At 38.4% G+C, this 13,287-nt stretch overlaps 1 pseudogene across 1 annotated transcript in view; it reads right to left on the bottom strand.

Moving 5' to 3' along the window:
* Positions 1-13,287, bottom strand: part of LOC114264864 (serine carboxypeptidase-like 51) — a 68,655-nt pseudogene that overhangs the window by 30,834 nt on the left and 24,534 nt on the right. The window lies entirely within an intron of this gene.

The following is a 13,287-nucleotide window of genomic DNA, read 5'->3' on the forward strand; positions in this document are numbered from 1 at the left end:
TCTGGTACTGAGTGTACCTTTGTTGGATCTTTCTTCTTTGGGACTTAGAAATCACTGGGACCATATTTGGTTCGTTTGTTTTTGGGTGCTTGAGTAACACCCAATTGTTTGGAGCCACCAAAGGAGGTTTAACCATCCTACCTTGGTTTCTAACAACATTTCTTTGGGTAGACATCTCCCTAGGTTTGTTCTGCATGACAAACCAATCTGGAACTCCAGGTACCCATGAACCCACTGGCCCAGTTGTTGAACTGTCTCTTTCATCCTTCGAATCCATCTTCGAAACTAGTTGTGAAGGCCACTACTTGGCCTTGACTGCTTGTTTTGGGCCCAATTCAGGCCTTCGATAAAGGTGGCCACTTTCCATCCTGTGTGAGGCTGATCTAGGAGGCCAATCCCTGGCTTTGATTCCATAACTTGAACTCCTTTCAGGATGATTACCCTTTATTTTGTAATAGTTAGGTGGTCTAGATTCATGTAGAGGTCTCTTGCTTTTAGAGTGCACTCTAGTGGCCGTTGGCTCAGCCATTAATGGCTTCTGCCTAATACCAGTTGGATATTGTAGACACCCCATTTTTGACCGACCTTAAGACTCAAACGTCATCGATTGAGTGCTCGGTGATAGTGCATGTTGTGCTCGTTTCGAGTTTCTGGAGTTTCGGCTGAGTGCCTTGCCTCCGGGCCTCTAAACTCTTTGTGCTTTGGCTCGGTTTGTGGACCAAGCCTTATTTCCCTTCCCTAGAGGGAGGGAATGGTCTGTGGACCACCTCATTGTGGTCATAGACTACTTTTCTCGTTTGGAGATCAGTTTTCAATTTTCGGAGCCTTCGGCCACGTGCCTTGTCTCGGGACCGCTTAATGTTCTCCGTTTGGCGTGATTTTTGAACCACACCTTGTTGCCTTTTCCTTGAGGGACACTGTGGTCCGGGAGACCACTTTTGTGGTCATAAACCATTTTTGGTGCCCGTAGACTAGTTTTCGAGGCTTCCGGCTGAGCGTCTTGCCTCTCGAACTTTTGTCTTGCATCCTTTTTGGTTTTTTTTTGGTACAAACCTTGTTTTCCTTGTTTGGAAGGTGGTACAAGGGTGGGAGACCAGTTCTTCCCCTTGGAGACCACTTTTCTTCCCACTAGCCGATTTTCTGGTCTACCAACTGGTCTTTTTGGTCTTTGGGCCATCTTTTCTGGTCAGCCACCATACCACTGCATTGTTTTCATGTTGCTGACCTTCTCCCACCATGGCCGACCACTTTTTGTCTTGGGAGACCACTTGTGGTGGTCGGCCGACCACTTCAAGTGGTTGGCCGACCACTTCAAGTGGTCGGCTACTTTTTTTTACTTTTTTAGAGATATTTTCTCTCCAGCTGTCATAGCTGGAAGGCACTAAAACCATCCTCCATACACGTGTATGGAGGGATGGTCTTGAACCCTAAACTTGTCCAACAAGCTTGTCTTTTATTCTCTATAAGAGAGAAACCCCCCTCCTCCTCCAGGGTCAGATCTTCTTATTTGAGATATATATATATATATATATACATATATCTCTATATCTCTCTTTTGGTCTTATATTTGTGTCTTAAAGTGTAATTTCTTCATACTTTAACACACAAACACACACTCAAACACCATCCTTTTGTTTTTGAGGCTTCTTGAGGTTTGTTTTGGTGCTTTTGGACTGGTTTTGATCCAAAAAAGCTGCTGGAGTGGTAGCCTTGAAGAGGTTCTACAAGGGTGAGTCAACTAGCCCTTTAATCCTTTGTTTTGCTTAGGCTTTTAGACCTATTTGTATGGTGTTTTAGACTTAACTTCCTACTGTAAAAATATTTGTTTTTCAGTCCTTAACATGTTTGTTTAAGGTCAGTTTTGTATTGGGAGTAGTCTACCCACTCTTAGGTCTTGTTTGACCTTGTTCTTGTGCCATCTTTTCAGCTATTGGGACCAACTTATTTTGGCCTTCTCACCACTGAAACTTAAAGGAATTTCAGTAGTGAAAATGGTGTTTTGAGATCCCAAATAGGAGAGGATCATCCCCTCTCCTTGTGTTTTGAATACTTGCTTCATATGCCTCATGTTTGAGCATGTTTATTAAGCTTGTGCTGGCTTGTTCTTAGCATGTATTTGGGGTTATTTTGAGATAGCATGCCACTATTTTTGGTTGTCTTGAGCACCTCGTGCATGCATAATACACTTGTAGTGTAAATCTCATAAACTAGCTTTGTATGCTTCATGAAGTAGCATGTCATTCTAGCTTATTTTGAGTCCATCTCAGCATGTTCTTGGTGTTATTTTTCCATGATATACCTCTGTTAGGGTTTCGTTTAATAGCCCCTTCCATGCTCCATGCACTTGTAGTGCAATTCCATGAACTAGCCTAATGTGTACTATGATTTAGACTATCATTCTAGCATGTTTTTGGCGTAACTCTAAGAAGATTTTGTCCATGTTTTAGCATGCTTAAGCTCTGATTTGTGTTGTTTTGGTCATGCATGACATGCTTTGTATAGCTATAGTGCAATCTAGCTTGTTAGCTTTGTGTATTGAGTCCACTAGCATGCATTGCTTGACCTATTTCCATGATTTGGCATCACTTGAAATGTTATTTCAGTCCATATAGTGTGGTCATGCACTCTCATTTGTCACTTATTCCATGCTTTGAAGGGGTGGTTCTTTATGCCTTAAACATGAATCATTGCGTATGCCTTCATGCCTAAGCTTGCGAGCTATCATTTCAATGTGTTTTTGGGGTTATTTTGGTATAATATAACTCTAATTTTTTTTTGATTAAGCCATCCCATGCTTGGTCTTGGTAGGTGTAGTGTAATCCTCCCATTTTGCCCTTGCATGATCCATGTTTTGGCCCTTCATGTTTGCTTATTTTGGCTTCCTTCTATACATGTTTTAGACTCATTTTGACATGTTCTAGGACTTTTTTGGGTTGCCTTGACCATATGCTTCATGTTTTGCATAGTTATAGTACACATGCCTATGCTAGCTTCAAGCTTCGGGTACCATAGCATGCTTCATTTGTGTTGTGTACATGATTTAGCATCACTTAACATGACATTTCAGAGCATGTAGCATTTCCATGTTCTCACTTCATTCACTCTTTAAGTGCCTTTGAGTGTTATGCATTGTTGCCTCATTTGTGCCCTAGCATGTATGCCATCTTACCTAGGTCCTTGAGCCTTCATCTTAGCATATTTTGGTCTTTGTTTAGACCTTTTTGAGCTCTGTCCATGATTGGTTCATGCATTTGTGCCATGTATTGCATGCCCCATTTGTAGTCCTTTTTGCTAGCTTCAAGCTTTAAGGACCATTGCATGCTTTACTTGTGTTGTTTGAATGATTTGACATCATTTCATACCTTATTTCAGAGCTTATAGTGTTGTTACACTTCCACTTTTGTCACTCCTTGAGCACTCTTGAGAGTTGTGCTCTTAGGCCTAGTTGATAGGCCAATGCATGTGCATGCTTGTATATGTTTTTGGTGCCTTCATTTCATCATTATGACCACTGATTTGGGCATGACTGAGGTCTGTCCATTTTGGTTTAAGTCCATCGAACATGTTATGTGAATGTTGTTACATTGCATCATGTTGTTGCATGCTTATGTTACCTTGTATTGTGCATCCATTAGCATTGTTTGCATGTCATTAGCTTTGTTGAGTTGATCATGTTACCTTGCATTGAGTATGCATGCCATTAACATTGATAGGTTGCTTATATTGCCTTGCATTGAGTATGCATGTCTTTAGCGTTGATAAGTTGCTCATGGTGTATTGCATTGTGCATGCATGTATTACACTGTGTTTAGAATCTCATGTTGTTCATTGCATTGTGTATGCCATGTAGTTGCATTGTGTTTTGCATGTCTTGCATTGCATGTTTGCATGCTTAAGTTACATTCCATATTTGCATGCTTAAGTTGCTTGCATTTTGTTTGGAATAGGTGTTAGTCCAAACACGAGAAACGAGGGACGTTTCATACTTAAAGTGATGAAACGTGCCTCAATTCCCGGTCGTCGACACTCTTGATCACACATGATAGAGTTTTAGGCTTTATGTGTTTACTTGTGCATTCATTTTACATTGAATTGTGCAATTTGGCTTCTCGGCCATCACGCATCGAGATACGTGATTGGTGGCCTGAGGGCCGAGAACCACACTCCCTTAAGCTTATGAAATGATAGAGAGGGTGGTTGTGCACACATATCTTGCAAATACATTGCCATACCCTTTCTTGCTCTCTGTTGCAGCAAACTGGAGGAGTGCAGCAATAACTGGTCGGCAAACCAGAAAAAGTGGCTGGCCGACCACTTTATCTGGTTTGCAACAAAGAAAAGTGGTCGGCAGGTGGTCTCCCACATCAACAACTGGTCGGCCACCCTCCCACAGGTCCCTAAGGTGAGTTAGAAACTATCTGGAGCTTGGTGCAAGGTTCTGAGAACAATTGCAAATAGAGGCAAGTTGGGGCATCGCGACAGATTTTCGAACGAGGCAACCGAGCATGCATACACTCTTCCTGCCTTGAGGCTCCTGATTTACTGCTTTACTTAGCTTCTTTCCTTAGCTAGTTTATGCTTTGGGGTCTGTGCTTAATTAGTTAATGCGTTTAACTATTCAATTTGTGTTGTAATAGTTTAATTAATTAGCTTGTTAGTTAATTAGTTTTGTGATGTAATAATTAGTTTAATTAGCTAGTTAGTTTCTTATTCGGACCCTCCGTCGAGAGGGCACATTGTTGTAATAAGCGTGCGTATGTGTGATGCATGTCTTCCAACTCCCATTTCTTTCTCCCTTTTACTTAATTGCTTACGATGGTTAGTTTTAGAGCATATTTCAATTAGCATACCTTATGCTTGCATGCGTGCATCCATTCATCTATATTGCATGCATCGGGCTCAGCGCATCATACTAACTGCATTGTATTTTCAATACATTTACTTGAGTACGTGTTCAATAGCATGTTATCAAATTGCATGTCACATGACATTCTAGAATAGCCGAGCCTATTTTAGTTGCATTTTTGTATGTGTTGCATTAGCTGTCTTAACATGAACTAGGATCATGCATGATTTCTAAGTAGTTCTTTGTTTTGGCTCGGAGTACACTGTGAGTGTTTACGCTTTAGCATACTGCATGTGTATATGTTGCCATGATAGCATGCTTGCCATGAGGCTAACTGTTTAAGTGATTAACTACTTGAATGCCTATGGGTGAAGGTTGGATTGCTTGAATTGGAACAATTCATTGAAATCCGCGATTTAGCCTACTTGCGAGTAGCAACTTTAAACCGTTTTCAAACGAACATGTAATGTTTTGTTCCAAGTTAGGCGATCTAGTCTATATTTGTATGCTGTGCGCATCACATAGTTATTCTAGGTTAATAACCGGAATAAGAACACATGTGTTTTCAAAAATAAAATATCATGCTTAGTACAGGCCGATCTTTGATCGGGCGAGCGGGGGTGCTCATTGCATGACCTTCCCCTCTCGTACCCAAGTTCCCGAGCCGAGACAACTTTGGTGATGACGAACACGTGGCCTTAGGCACGAGTCACGGTTTCCTAAATCCCCAAAATAAAATATTTAGGCGGCGACTCTGTATCTAGCAAAGCAGTCCATGTTTGGCACTTCTTTATTAAAAATCAGTTTTCCAAAACGATTTGCCGGATTTGGACTCTTTGGTGATTTATTAGTTTCACATTGCACTTTGTGAGATTAGATTCAGAACCGTGACACGAGTCCAAACTTGTAGTAGCCTAAAGAACAAAACGGATTTGCGCCCTCGCGCGCGGAGCCGAGAGTTCTTGGGGCACGTCTACAGATATGCCCTTTTGTTATAAGCACTAGTTGGTTTAGGACGCCTTTGCATATCTTTGTAATACTGTTTCCCATCAATCGAAAGCCCTTTCAGCCACTTATAGCACAACCTACATCTGGGACACATTCTTTGCATGACAGCTGCCTCCAAAGAATCATCATGCAATGCTTCTTCATCAAAATCTTCCCTCTGGTCTGGAAGACCCTGTCCAGTAGCTGGCAGATTTCTAGCATATTTCTTGACAGTAGTCTGACTGGTAACATGCATTTGTACATTGACCTCTTCTAATTCTTTCAAGGACAAGTTCTGGAAATTTGGCACAATAACATTGGCTGCCACTTCTCCAATTTCTGGGAATGGATTAGTGTCAATCCCTATGGATTTTTCTGCTTTAGCTGGGAATTTCAAAATTCCCTTTCGAATTTGCTCTTGGATTCTGTCTCGAAAAACAATGCAGTTTTTAGTTGAGTGGGATTAAGAATTATGCCATTTACAATACACTTTTCCTTTAAGTTCTTCTAGAGATGGGATTTGACTCCTTTTGGTAACTTTCGGAAGTTTGTAGCAAGTAAATGATCAAAAATGTCATCTGCCTTTGTCAAATCAAAAGAGTATTTTCTATGAAGGTCTTTCTTTGTAAACTGCTGGTCAATTGTTGTGTCTTTATGAATTAATGCCTCACAGATCATGGGCTTTTCCCCTACAATCTCTACTGCATTAATTTCATAATTAGGATCTCTATAATACGTCTTGTATGATGCATTACTTCGATCTTGTTCTTCTTCTAGTAATACTTCATACCTAGACACCTTATAGGTTAATTCCACTAAGTCTCTAAACTCAGTTAAGTCAAACTTCTTTCGAAGCCTAAACTCTAGACCATTTTGAGCCAATCTCACAAATTCAGGCTCTGGTAAGATGATCCTACATTTATTTCGTGCTCTTTTAAATCTGACAATAAACTGAGTAGCCTTCTCATCAGGCCTTTGACTCAATCTTGCCAAGTCTGCCATGGAAACCTCTGGCTCTGTTTAGAAGAACTGAGCATGAAATGCCGCCTCAATTTGTTGCCAAGTTTGGATAGAGCCAGGCGTAAGGTTAATATACCATACAAAGGCTGCCCCAGTTAGAGAATTTGGGAACAATCTTAACTTCATATAGTCATTGTTAGTAAATTCACCACACTGAGCAGGGAACCTAGCAATATGCTCAACTGTTGACTAGTTTCCATTTCCATAAGAAGGGGCAAAATCTGGTATCCTGAAGCCACTTGGGTATTTGTGTACCCTATCTACCCATTTTGGGTATGGTTTTCTGTACACAGGAGTTTGAACCCTCCCTAACAATATCAGCAATTTGGTCCTTAGGGACCATATTTTGTGCTTGTTGAACCACTACTGGAGGAATAAACACAGGATTTGGTTGACAACCTTGTGCCTGTGGTCCTCTTGGTTCATAGGGTGGTATGTTTGGGATTGGTTGTTCCTGTGGTGCTGGCTGTTATTGGGGATATGGGTGACCCCTTTGAGCTTGTCCTGCAAAAAAAACTTGCGAAAGGTACTGGAACAGGTGTTGTGTCTCTTCCAGTTGTAGGAAAACCTTCCAACCCCCCGGGTATAAATTCGAACAAAGGATTAGTGAACCCCCTCGTGCCAGGTATGGCTTCGAACATGAGATTTTGAACAATCCTTATGCCATTATCTTGTGTTAGGCCAGATCCACCAATTTGCATGGCTTCACTGTTAAGTAATGAGGCATTTTGACTTGCCATAGGCCTCGAAAGAGGCACATACCAAGACTGAGGTGGTAGTCTTCACGGTTTTGGCTACTAGTTTGACCATTAGCATGTCCATTACTCTGCATAGGCTGTTTATCTTTAGCCAATCTTTGCTGAGGGACATTTGAATGTTCCTCTATATGCTTTACATTAGTTGGTTGATGAGTAGTCATTTGATCCAAAAAGGATGCTGCCCATCTTTCCATGGTGTTCATTAACTGCTGTCCCATGGCATCTATTAGGCCTCTCCATGGATTCATTGGCTGAGTAGATGGAACAGTGGATGATCCAATTCCTTGGCTTTGTCCAATACTTTGAACATGCGGTACTTGTTCCGAAGTGCTGGTCTGTTTGACCATAGGGTCTGATGAAACAGGTACTTCCACAGGATGTGTCATCATATTGTCCTCTGGATTAGGCATTTCTACCTCTCCTTCTACGCCTTCTTCCAGGTGTTCATTTTCTCATTGTCTCCTACGTCTAGCCATTTTAATTAGTCCCACCGGGCGTGCCAAAAATATATGTTGGCTTTTTGGCTTTCGAAGGTTATTTTTGTAATTGTGAGCGTGCTAGTAAGGATCAATCAGTCCTTACAGAATGTTAATTGCCAACCAATTATCAGACGATTGTGTTTTAGTTCTTTCAACCTTAATGAAGAGGACTTTTACTGGTAGCTTTGTTTAGGAAAATTAAGTAAACAATAATTAAACGAAGAACAATTATAACATTTCATTAAGTAAAATGAGAGACTTACAAAGATCTAAATCAGCCTCGTGGAGGTTTACAACAACAAACTATTTGAAACTACTCCTATGAACGAAATGCAGTGCAGGAAATTGAAGTACCAAAACGTAAAGAACAAGAAATATAAAAACTGGAAAGGAAATAAAGTAGATAAAATTGGTTTTCTGGATCTGAGTCTGGGGGATTTTCTGGGGCATTCTCTACTATTTATACTTCTCAATGGCAACCGTTGAACTGCATTTCTAATCATCGAACCACCCTTCCATGATCGCTGATCATGATGCCTTATAGTTAGCTCCGCTATGCCATATCTGTAGTTAGGTTTCTCTCCTGATTTTGAATTTAAATATGAGTAACCGTTGAAGCCACGTCATCTTGCATTTCTTTGCTGATCCAGTGCTACGCAAATCTACAAAAACCAACACTAACTGCCACGTGTGTGATTTTGATTAAGGACTTGAGTTGTTTCCCCGCATTTCCCTTGTTCGGCCACGTGTTGAATTGTAATTGGCTTATATAAAATATGTACCCAACACCTTCTTATAATATGTTTTAATTGTAATGGAAACAATTAGACCATATTGTCTATAATTAAGTTTTTAATTTGTGGCCAACTAGCTAATACTTTCATTAGTTTCTTGCTTAAGAATCACTTGTTCCATTTCCAATTTTTTTTTCATTTCCATTTTTTAATATTTAATTAATTAATTTATTTTTTTCAGGGAGCAGCCACAACATGCTACGTGGCACTTCACCCCAAGTTGAAAGGTGTAACTGGAAAGTATTTTCTTGACTGCAATGAGGGGCCACCAAGCAAGTTTACCACAGACAAGGTGTTAGCCAAGAAACTTTGGGATTTCAGCAACCAGTTGGTTAATTCAACTCAGAAAATTTAAATTATATGTGTGTGTGTGTCTGTGTGTGTTTCTCATTGTTTGATTTCAATATTTGAGTTGTTTCACAAGGTATTGTTAGCCTTTTGTTGATCATATGGTTTCTGTTGAGCCATTTGCTTCATGATTGTAAGAGTTATATATGGATGTAATTAGGAGTATTCATAAAAAAATTGGTTGAATTCACCTAAATAAATAAATAAATAATCAATTCAATTCGATCCAAGTGTTGGTATGTTTCGGATGTTATTAGTTTTGGTTATGGTACCAATTTCGTAAAACGGTGGATTTTTTTATTTTATTTTATTTTTGAAGCCAAATGATGGAATTGTTTAAATTAACTCAGTGAGTTCAATTTGCGATTTTAAGGTTTCAATTATAATTCTGAACCGATTCGAAGAATGATGTATTTATATATTATTTTTAGATATTTATGTATGTAAGAACAAAAATGCATTGGCTAGCAAGATTCAAATACCAATTTATGGAATTGAGTAGGTTTGATCAACTCAATTATGTCAATTGTTGATAGTTTATATTTTATAATAAGATATAGAATAATATTTGAGACACGAAATTTATTATTTTTAAAAATTACCCCTAAATTAATGATGTATTTGACAAGTGTCAAATTTTGATTTGTCGAACATTCCATCGTATGGGATTTAACTTCAATGCCATATTATTAAGGGTCATTTAGGAATGATAAATTAAGAAATATAAGAAATGGGGTCATTGCTGTAACACTCTCAAAATAATACATAATTTCCACATCCAATTTTTCCATAAACATGATAAATGGTTTACATTTCCATACAAACATCAGAGTTAATATTACAAAAGTGTATTTCATATTAATTACAAATGTTCACAAAAATAATAAAGTGCCCTGCGGGCTTACATCTTTCCAAGTTGCTACTTGGTTACGCATAAGAAGAGTTTTAACTCTTTTACCAGTAAAGCCCCCGGCTTGTATTTACATGTAATCAATAAAACAAAAAAAAAGCAAAGTAGTTCAACTCCGAAAAATTCCTAAGCAAAGATCTTGAACTTGGCACGTCTCCTGTACCTGAAAATGGTGTCCCAAGAAGGGTGAGCCAAAGCCCAGTAGAGATATACTAAACTCAACATGAGAAATAACTAAAACATTATCATACAACAAATGACCGACACGTATACACCAAATCACATCCTTCACATAGCCCGACAACAATTACATCCATGCCACCATCCACTTCCCTTATTTATCCAATTCAATTCCTAATTATGGTTCAATATCTAACCAAACAATTTAAGTGAGACTACCACTCGACTTGTTAACTCTTCCGTTACCCATAACTCAAATTGAGACTACATCTCACGTAACTAATACTTCACTTTATAAGGTCCCGGGACTTTCACCCCGGACGCCTCGGCCAACTTAATTATCTATGGAGTACATTCCCCAACTTCTCTTAAATAACGATACATTACAATGTATTTAAACATATAACCACCTATGGAGTACATCCCATATTTTCTCCCAAACATAGATGCACAAACAATGTGTTAAAGTATATGAATACACGTATGAAGTACATAAATAATGTGTTAAAGTATATGAACACATATGGAGTACATAAATAATGTGTTAAAAGTATATGAACACATATGGAGTACATAAGTAATGTGTTAAAGTATATGAACACATATGGAGTACATCCCCTATCTCTTCCCAAACAAAGATACATAAATAATGTGTTAAAGTATATGAACACATATGTGTGTGGAGTACATCCCCTATCTCCTCCAACACACTGGAGTACATCCCCTATTTCCTCCCTAACAAATATACATATATAATGTATTTAAGCACTTCATCACATATCATGATCAATTAATACACATATTTGCTGTATTATTTCAACCATCACATTCAATGACATAACACGTTCGATTAGTTTCAGTTTTCCCTAATCAACATACAGTGTCTACAACAATCAAGACTATTCTCCACCGATAGCCCAAAGCAGTTATCTCTAAACAGATAATGAATTTATCAACAGATAAAATATCGACAATCTTATAGGTGAGTGATTAAATTATCCAACTACATCATTTACTCCCACAATTACCCAATTTCACTATTCTCAATTCAATTTCACCTTTTCTCAAATTAATTATTCAAATTAATTATTTAACATAAATAGGGCATTTTTCCCATTTTCTCAAACATTGATCCTAAGACCAAATTCCACCAATTTAACTCTCAAACTCATATTTCCAAGGCCTTAAATACACATGGAGTTATTAAACACAAAATCCCTCTTTTATAAATTACAGACCAAACCCTAACTTTCTCCAAAATTACCCAACGACAACAACTAATCAAAATGACAAATATTTAAGTCAAAACCCATAAGAAGGAGTAGGATATCCCTACCTCAAAATTAGAAGCCCAAAGGAGTTGATGAGGAAAACCAAAGTGCTCTAAATCCATTATTGTTCAGATTAAAACAAAGCCCTCGTGACCCTCTACCTTTCTTTCTTACAAAGAACTTAGGGTAGAAACACAATAAAAATAGATGAAACCCTAGAGAGAAGATGTGTAGAGAGAGAGAGAGGTCGGATCTAGGGTTTGAGAGAAAGATGAGATGAAAAAGTGAAGTGTAATCCCGCTGCTATCTACTGATATAACACAGGCTCGCTCGAGTGAAGGATTGGTTTTTCGAGCGACCAGACACAAGGAACTCTCGCTTGAGCCAAGAATGCGAAGCTTCAGGTTTGCAACCCAGAAGCACGCTCGAGCGACAGAATGCTCGCTCGAGCGAAGAAACTCAAAACATACACCTCACTCGCTCGAGCGAAGGAAAGCTCGCTCGAGCCAAGAAACATAGCTCTCAGGTCTAAAATCAGACGCAGACGCAAGCTCGAGCGAAGGACTTCTTGCTCGAGCCACCAGGTAGAAAACTCAACTATCGCTTGAGCGAAGGAACCCTGGCTCGAGCGAAGGATCTACAACACAGAGCTCGCTCGAGCGACAAAACCCTCGCTCAAGCGAAGAACCAAAATTCTGGGCAACAACACTTGGTTTAAAAACTCACCCAACCTATTACAAACCTGCCCAATACATCCTAAAACTCATATACAAAAAATCGAAGGACGAAAACAAGATACAACAACAACCAACACCCACGGAACCAAGTCCGGGTTACAATAATCAATGGAGGGAAAACCAGGATCGCTATAATTGCTGTGGTGCCTCTATTTGAGGTGTATTATGGTCTTGTTTTTATGATCCAAACAATAATTTTGTAGGGTTTGTTGAGTACTTTATGCCTATCAAAAATCATATTAATTGGATATCAACAACTATATGATCGATAACCAAAAAAATAAATAATAATTTTTTCTTTTGAGAAATAGCATAAACAATATGCAATTCGATCATATAGTTATTGATATCCAATTAATATGATTTTTGATAAACATGAAATACTCAACAAATCCTACAAAATGAACGGTTTGAATTATAAAAATAAGGTCATAATACACCTCAAATAGAGGCACCACACTCACTGCAGCATTGACCCCATTTCCAGGAAATATATATATATATATATAACATTATTGTAAAATATATATCATATCCAGTAATATATTATTTTAAGAACTATAGACCAAACCAATGATTAGTTAGGAGTGATATATCATATCCAGTTATATATTAGTTGCAATTTTAATGAGGAATGCTTCTATCTCTGATTTGCTTTGAAATCAGATGAATTTAATTTATGAACACTTACGAAATATGAGTATTTTAAAAATGTTAATGTATAAGTTTGAATATTTATTGAATATGGATACACGTATATATTTAGAATCTATCGGACTTGAGTCTTGGGACTGTGAATCCCCGAACTATTTGGTTGGATTGGATATGTATCCTGTGTTTGTTTTTTCATGGGATTAGATGTCTAGAAAGGACTATTTTTAGTGAATCCAACGTTTGGTTGGACGGACTTGATATGATAAATGAACAAAAGACTATTTTACCATTTTTCAATTGTTT

The sequence above is a fragment of the Camellia sinensis genome, chromosome 3, assembly GCF_055761805.1.
Source record: "Camellia sinensis isolate YWXY chromosome 3, ASM5576180v1, whole genome shotgun sequence".
NCBI classification, from domain to species: Eukaryota; Viridiplantae; Streptophyta; class Magnoliopsida; order Ericales; family Theaceae; genus Camellia; species Camellia sinensis.